Source organism: Nyctibius grandis, chromosome 2 (genome assembly GCF_013368605.1).
Source record: "Nyctibius grandis isolate bNycGra1 chromosome 2, bNycGra1.pri, whole genome shotgun sequence".
Taxonomy (NCBI): Eukaryota; Metazoa; Chordata; class Aves; order Nyctibiiformes; family Nyctibiidae; genus Nyctibius; species Nyctibius grandis.
In genome coordinates, this window is record NC_090659.1 from 60,122,623 (window position 1) to 60,131,499 (window position 8,877).

Here is an 8,877-nt window from a genome sequence, read left to right on the forward strand (position 1 = left end):
CAAAACCCACATTACACATATTTCTTCTTTCAAAGCATAGAGTCTCTAGACCTTTCCAGAGAAAAAGTAGCCAAATCATTAAAATAAAATCCAAACAACACATTTTCCCTACCCTTGTCTTTAGAAGAGTAGAACTTTGGGGGCTGAAGTTATCCAAGACAATTCAACCTGAGATACAAACCAGAAAATCTCAACTCCAGTGGTGTAAGCTTGGCAAAACTATGGGACAACTGAAATTAATGTCTTACAATGGCAAATGCTGAGCAATTTGAGAAACAGTCAGAGACGGGAGAGCCACGTAATGAGTATAGCCTGTATGTCGGTAGGGTTTGTGACTGCAAATTATATAACAGACACATTTTCATTTTTAAGATACAAATTACATGTTTCAAAGCAGCTATATATCTGCCAACTGCACATTATTAAAAAGAAAGGAATGACACAAGCTCACGCTTTCTGTGAAAACGCACTGGAAAAAAAATGTTCAAGGCCCTTATGTTTGCCACGATGCTGCTTAACACCATATGATAAAGAACCAGAGTATTCGTAGTTCGTTGCATTTGCAGAAACTTATCTTAAATGCTAGATGTCCTTGATAAGAATGTAAAATATCATATGAACCAACTAGATACTACTTATTACCTATCATACATATTTAAATAACATCTATCAAATGCAGAAAGTTCAGTAACTCCCACTAACTGAAGCATAAGCATGATTGTGGTCTGGATGCACTTTGCTACCTCATGTATCACCAGTTTGCTAGCAGAACCATCAGGAACAGGGTATTCTCCTTTTCTTCCTGCTTTGGTCAGAAAATGCTGATCTGTTAAAACTCAACTTTGTGCAGAAGCAGATTAATTTTGAGAAGACAAGTTTTGTCATGAAGCCAGCAGAAAACTAACCCAACAACAACAAAATTGCCAGCTTTGTCAGTAGAAATATCTGAACTCTCTGCAAACATGTGGGAGTTTTCATGGCTCACATTTTTTGTGAAGAAACTTGAGGTTCAGTGAAGGGATGACTCTTGAAATCTTTTCGCTCAGAAGAGAAAAGATTTCCTTCAAGCCACACCATACTCCAAACGCTTTCCAAAGTTCTGCGCTGTCCACATTTGCCAGCAGCAGAAGGAAGAAATACGGTGAGGAAAAGGGGCAGTGATGACAATTGATTTAGCTTCACAGAATTTTTGCTATATGTACTGTATGTTTAAAATATTACACTGTGTCTGTTTACATCAAAGCTACACCTTCTAAGGTGCCAAGCACCTTCAGAATTGGCTTAAGCTAGGCACACACAAGCCCACTGAAACCACTGAGGAAAACATAGCAAAAGTTAAATTTGCAAGTTGAGCCATCGTCTGTGGGAAAGCAATAGTAAACAACAATTTTTTCTATAATCAGACAATGCTAAAATCAACAAGCTTCTGATTAGAGATTCCAGGCATCTCTTTAATATATGTCAGTAATAACAGACAAGTCACTGCATGCTAATAATTGTTTTATGTACATGCAGCTTCACACAACCTTTGGCTGAACTGAGAGTTCCTGTAGAGGATTTAAACTGCCTTTTTGGCAAACTTAGCACATCAAAGTTAAATAATAATAATAATAATAATAAATAATAAGCAGCAGCAGCTGCAGCTCCAGGACATGTAAATAAATAAATTTGTATAAGGAAGATTTCCAGACATTTTGAGACTGTAGTTAAGCCTCATAAAAATCCCAGTGTGGCAATCCAATACACATATGCTTATTGCTGAAATGTCTTCTCAAAGCCTAGAGAAGTTGAATTAATTGCTCCCTTAGTTTACCATAGTCCATAATTCCTATCTCCAAATCTCTTTTATTTATTGTTTGTCACCATGAGAATTCAATCAAATCAGTATGATTTATAAAAAGATGAGGAGACTGCAATATACAAAGTGTCATTTCTTTACTAAATGAGCTTATATGACACAATTCTCTACCCCTAAAAAATATTTTCAAATGAAGTACAGTTCATTACTGTGGGTTTTATTTTATCTATTCCAGTAGCACTTCAATAGTTCTTTGAAGATCAGTGGAATAAGTAGTCAATGTTTGTATTACAATAGTTCCTAGAAGTCTTGACCACACTATTACCCCACTATTACCTTGACCAAGCAATACACATGGATTCTTGGTGTAAAAAAGACATAAATCTTATCTATTGAACAAAGCAGACAGAGAAAAGAAAAGAAAAGAAAAGAAAAGAAAAGAAAAGAAAAGAAAAGAAAAGAAAAGAAAAGAAAAGAAAAGAAAAGAAAAGAAAAGAAAAGAAAAGAAAAGAAAAGAAAAGAAAAGAAAAGAAAAGAAAAGAAAAGAAAAGAAAAGAAAAGAAAAGTCACGGTTTAAAGCTGGGCTGGCGATTAAACCTGCAGCAGACGCTCTCTGTTAACCCTCCCCCCCCACCCGAAGGGAAAGGGAAAGGGAAAGGGAAAAGGGAGAGAGACTTACGGGTTGGAAAGTTAAAACAGTTTTAATAAACCTATAATAATGAAAAAGAGTATAATAATAATATTGGAATAATCAAATATATACAAATATATATACAAAACCAAGATCGAGCTCCCCCGATGTCGGCAACGTCACCACCGGCACTGCAGGGCAGGCTCCGGGAAGGCCCAGGCTGGGCCTAGCGACGGTCGAGAGCTGGATTCAGGGATGCACAGATCGGGATCGGGGGCAGCAGGAAAACAGTCGGAGTCCTCCTTGGACACCGGCCATAGCAGAAAGAGCAAGAAGAGCCAGAGGAAGCGAGACCCTCGTGATCCCCCCGCTTTATACCGAGAATGACGTGTATGGGATGGAATACCCTCGTTGGTCAATTTTGGGTCACCTGCCCTGTCTGCTCCCCCCTGCAGCTGCGACCCCCCTTCGGCTTTTCACTTGTAAGCAGTGAGGAATTCAGCGGTGACCTTGGTTTCTCTAAGAAAAAGTACAGCAAGAGCCTTACTGCACAACATCCCTACCGGTGCCTCAGCGATAACTACAAACTTCGAGCGTTATCAGTCCTGGAAGCAGACACTGTCTGCAAAAACATGCAGTTAGTTTCAGAAAGTGCAGTTATTTAGAGGAGACTTAGCTGAAAGTAAAAATCACTGAAAGGAAAATCGGCCTGGTTTAGGCCAAACCAGGACATTCCACCCCTTATTCCATACCATTCACGTCATACTCAGATCACCTCTAACTTTTCATTTTAATATATATACAGATAACATTAGTTTATGATTCATCTCTATACAGAAAAAAATAGTTCATCAAGTTCATTTAGTTCAGGATTGTGGGTTTCCATCTGGCTAGGAGTCTCTCAGGGCAGGAGACATGGTATGAGCTTTGTGACAGTTTGTGCCCACGGGTTGCGGATTAAAGATGTCAGTCTCGAGGAGGTTACTGGACGCCACTTGCAGCTAGCTCCGGTCTCATCACCACTGTCTTAACCTGAAAGACACTTATGAACACTGTTAGTATTATGCAGCAATTAACATCATGCAGTTCAGAATTAAGTATTCTCACCCAAGATCAGATCACCTTCAGGGACACATCGGACTCCACCATCCTGCAGCATCACCCACCAAGTACATCCAGGTCCTTGAGCAAAAGCAATCCCATGAACGGGTTTACCTTTGCCCGTAGCAGGAAGAACCCAGACAGTTTTTCCCAACAGATTCCTTTCATGCACCACAGGGACTTTATCCCCTTCTACTGTATGTAAAAGGTCTGACTGAGCAGGGCCAGCTCGGTTGATAGATCCTCTGGTGTTAACTAGCCAGGTAGCTTGTGCCAAATGCTTATCCCAGTTTTTAAAGGTTCCACCCCCCATTGCTTTTAGGGTAGTTTTTAACAGCCCATTGTATCGTTCAATTTTCCCAGATGCTGGTGCATGACAGGGGATATGATATACCCACTCGATGCCATGCTCTTTGGCCCAGTTATCTATGAGACTGTTTTTGAAATGAGTCCCATTGTCTGACTCAATTCTCTCTGGCGTGCCATGTCGCCACAAGATTTGCTTTTCAAGGCCCAGAATAGTGTTCCGGGCAGTGGCATGGGGCACAGAGTATGTTTCCAGCCATCCGGTGGTCGCCTCCACCATGGTAAGCACATAACGTTTACCCTGGTGGGTTTGAGGGAGTGTGATATAGTCAATTTGCCAGGCCTCCCCATATTTATATTTCAACCACCGTCCCCCATACCACAAAGGTTTTAACCGTTTGGCTTGCTTAATTGCGGCGCATGTTTCACAATCATGGATAACCTGTGCAATAGAGTCCATAGTTAAGTCCACCCCTCGGTCACGAGCCCATCTGTATGTTGCATCTCTTCCTTGATGACCTGAAGTGTCATGAGCCCACCGAGCTAAAAATAGTTCACCTTTATATTCCCAGTCCAAATCTATTTGGAACACTTTGGCAGCCTGATCCGCTTGTTGGTTGTTTCGATGTTCCTCAGTTGCCCGACTTTTAGGTACGTGGGCATCTACATGACGTACCTTCACGACTAGTTTCTCTAGCCGAGTAGCAATATCTTGCCACAGTTCAACAGCCCAAATAGGTTTCCCTTTGCACTGCCAGTTGCTTCGCTTCCACTGCTTTAACCACCCCCACAAGGCATTTGCCACCATCCATGAGTCAGTATAAAGATACAGCCTTGGCCACTTTTCTCGTTCAGCAATGTCTAGAGCCAGCTGGATGGCTTTTACCTCTGCAAATTGACTTGATTCACCTTGTCCTTCTGTGGCTTCTGTGACTCGTCGTATGGGACTCCATACAGCAGCTTTCCACTTCCGATGCTTTCCTACAAGACGGCAGGATCCATCGGTGAACAGGGCATACTGCTTCTCATCCTCTGGTAGTTCATTATATGGTGGGGCTTCTTCAGCACGTGTCACCTCCTTTTCTGGTGGCATTCCGAAGTCTTTGCCTTCTGGCCAGTCCACGATCACTTCTAAGATTCCTGGGCGATTAGGGTTTCCTATTCGAGCCCTCTGCGTAATTAATGCAATCCATTTACTCCATGTAGCATCAGTTGCATGATGAGTAGTAGGAACCTTACCCTTGAACATCCAGCCTAATACTGGTAATCGAGGTGCCAGGAGAAGTTGTGCTTCAGTACCAATTACCTCTGAAGCAGCTCTAACTCCTTCATATGCTGCCAGTATCTCTTTTTCAGTTGGGGTGTAATTGGCCTCGGAGCCCTTGTATCCTCGACTCCAAAATCCTAGGGGTCGACCTCGAGTCTCCCCTGGCACTTTCTGCCAGAGGCTCCAGGTAGGACCATTGTCCCCAGCTGAGGTGTAGAGCACATTTTTAACATCTTGTCCCGTACGGACTGGTCCAAGGGCTACTGCATGCACAATCTCTTGTTTAATCTGTTCAAAAGCCTGTCGTTGTTCAGGGCCCCACTGAAAATCATTCTTCTTTCTGGTCACTTGATAAAGAGTGCGTACAATCTGGCTGTAATCTGGAATATGCATTCTCCAGAAACCCACAACACCTAAGAAGGCTTGTGTTTCCTTTTTGCTAGTTGGTGGGGACATGGCTGTTATTTTGTTGATCACCTCTATCGGGATCTGGCGACGCCCATCTTGCCATTTAATCCCTAAAAACTGGATCTCCCGGGCAGGTCCCTTGACCTTGCCTCTTTTTATGGCAAAACCAGCTTTCAGAAGAATTTGGATTATTTTCTCCCCTTCGTCAAAAACTTCTGCTGCTGTATCACCCCACACAATGATGTCATCAATGTATTGTAAATGTTCTGGAGCTCCACCCTTTTCTAGTGCAGTCTGGATCAGTCCATGGCAAATAGTAGGACTGTGTTTCCACCCCTGGGGCAGTCGATTCCAGGTATACTGGATACCTCTCCAGGTAAAAGCAAACTGTGGCCTGCACTTTGGTGCCAAAGGAATAGAGAAAAATGCATTAGCAATGTCTATGGTGGCATACCACTTGGCTGCCTTTGACTCCAGTTCGTATTGAAGTTCTAGCATGTCTGGCACAGCAGCACTCAGCGGTGGCGTAACTTCATTTAGGCCACGATAGTCCACAGTTAATCTCCATTCTCCATCAGACTTTCGCACTGGCCATATAGGACTATTAAAGGGTGAGCGAGTCTTACTAATCACTCCTTGATTTTCTAATTGTCTAATCAGTTTATGAATGGGGATCAGGGAGTCTCGATTGGTGCGATATTGTCGTCGGTGCACCGTGGTAGTAGCAATTGGCACCTGTTGTTCTTCAACCTTCAGCAACCCCACAACAGAAGGATCCTCTGAGAGGCCAGGCAAGGTAAACAGCTGTTTAATGTCCTCAGTCTCTACAGCTGCTATACCAAAGGCCCATCTATACCCTTTTGGGTCCTTAAAATACCCTCTCTTGAGGTAGTCTATGCCAAGGATGCACGGAGCATCTGGGCCAGTCACAATGGGGTGCTTTTTCCATTCATTTTTAGTTAGGCTCACTTCGGCCTCCAATACAGATAACACTTGAGATCCTCCTGTTACTCCTGAAATACTCATAGGTTCTGCCCCTTTATGATCCGATGGCATTAGGGTGCACTGTGCACCAGTGTCTACCAAGGCTCGATACCTTTGTGGTTTTGATGTGCCAGGCCATCGAATCCACACAGTCCAATAAACTCGGTTGTCCCTCTCCTCCACCTGGCTGGAGGCAGGGCCCCCCTAATCAAGAAATGGATTCGTGCTGCTCACAGGGACTGGACCTTCATTTCTCCTATTCACACTTTGGAAAAAGGAATTTGAGGCCCATCTACCCTGACTGGGTCCTGCTCACTGGTAACTGGAGCAGCCATCCTTCTAGAAAAATTCTCTCTGGTATTTCTTTTAGCTTGCAACTCACGTACTCGTGCCTGTAGGGTACTGGTAGGTTGTCCATGCCATCTGCTCATGTCCTCCCCATAACCACGCAGGGCAAACCACAGGATACCTCGTGATGTGTTCCGTTTCCTTTGAGCTGGTCCTGTAGGAGGGCGTTTTCTCTTAACAGCTGCAACACGGGCCTGTGTAGGTAGAGAGTCAAGTTTATTCTCGATCATGGACAGTTTGTCTGACAGTTGTTTAAATGAGTCCTTGTTTTCCTTAGTCAGTTTTTCCACAGCTGAGATGCGTGCCTGCAGTGGGGAAGAAATACTATCTTCATACTGTCGCATACAGTTAGCCATTTTACCCACAGTAGAACGTGCCATAGCATCTTCTCCCCAGACTAATATTGACAATGTATGGGTATATGTCGGTGGAGCATTCTTCACAACCTTCCGGAACATGGATCGGTTGCATTCCACTTCATCAGGATCTACAGGATCTACAATGTCCCGTGGGTGTCTATAAATGATCTCTTGCACAGCTAGTTGTCTAAGGTAGTTAATACCTTTTTCTATAGTGGTCCATTTGCTTAGGTGGCTCAGAACATCATCTTTATAGGGATACCTGCTCTTTACAGCTGACAAGAGTCGCCTCCAGAGACTGATAGTGTTTGACTTTCTTGCGAGCGCCTTATCAATACCACCATCTCTGGACAGGGATCCCAACTGTCTGGCTTCTCTGCCATCTAATTGCATGCTATCCGCCCCATTATCCCAGCATCGGAGCAGCCAGGTAATAATTGGCTCACCATCATAACGGCTGAAATCTTTCCTTATATTTCTTAGGTCCTTCAGGGATAAGGAGTGGTAGGTTATCTCTACGTCCGAGTCCTCCTCCTGTGATAGTTCTGCTTTAGAACGACCTTTCTTCTGTGATGGGTCTGCTTTAAAATGACGATCAAGGGAACCCCCATCTGTGTCGGGCCCTGACTCTGCCTGAGAAGGGCCCTCACCTGGGTCATGTGATGGCTCTGCCTTAGAAGGCTCTGAGTCATCATCCTCCTCTTCACGAGCTGATTTCTTTTGGTATTTCTTCCTGGTTACAGGAGCAATTGGTACAGATTCAATAGATGCTGGGGTCTGAGTAGATGCAGTGGCTGTCGTGGGAGTGCTGAGACTCGTTAGAGTCTGAGTGGCTGCAGTGGCCATCTTGGGGGGTGTAGCAGCTGCGGTGCAGGCTGCGGAGGCTTCAGTGGATTTAGTGGCTGTAGCGGTAGCACACGCTGTAGGATCTGAGGTGGCTGCACAACACCTACAACTGTCCCTGCACCGATATTTAATCTTATCCCACATCAGAAACACATTCAGGACAACCAAAAATAAAAACATGCCACCTAGACAGCACCATCCTAATTTCACAAAATCTAGAGTAATCAGCTTGGCAGAAAAGGAGAAGGTGCTATTTCCCGAAGTAAAACTGGAAGTGTAATCATTAACAGAATCAGCTAAAGGACGCCTGGAGCGTGCAGATGAAGTCGCTGCTACTGATTCGCGATTAAAACTGCCCATCATTGTGTCATAGAGATAAGAGATCGGAATAGTAACTGCCCAGTTTATCACAGCATAAATCAGTATCAAACCCCATACCAAAACAATATATTTCGACCAGCGCCCACTGCTAAACTGCATGTAAACATTCATAAGAAGCAAACAATAACACAGTACCCACGGCAGGTAAGGCATCATTGCAATACTCAACTGTGAAAGAAACTCTATAAAAAGACGAGATAACACAGTACTCAAAAATGACATCACCATCTTCACTATCTGTTTTAATTTCCAACCCCTCGTAAATCTCAAAGGAAGAAATCTGATACTCTCTCAGCTGAGCTCTCCGGGTCTCCTCCCGCCGGAGCTGGGATTCGACTTATCAGAGGAACCTGTTGGAGCTTCTCTCGAGCCCCACGTTGGGCGCCAATAAATCTGTCACGGTTTAAAGCTGGGCTGGCGATTAAACCTGCAGCAGACGCTCTCTGTT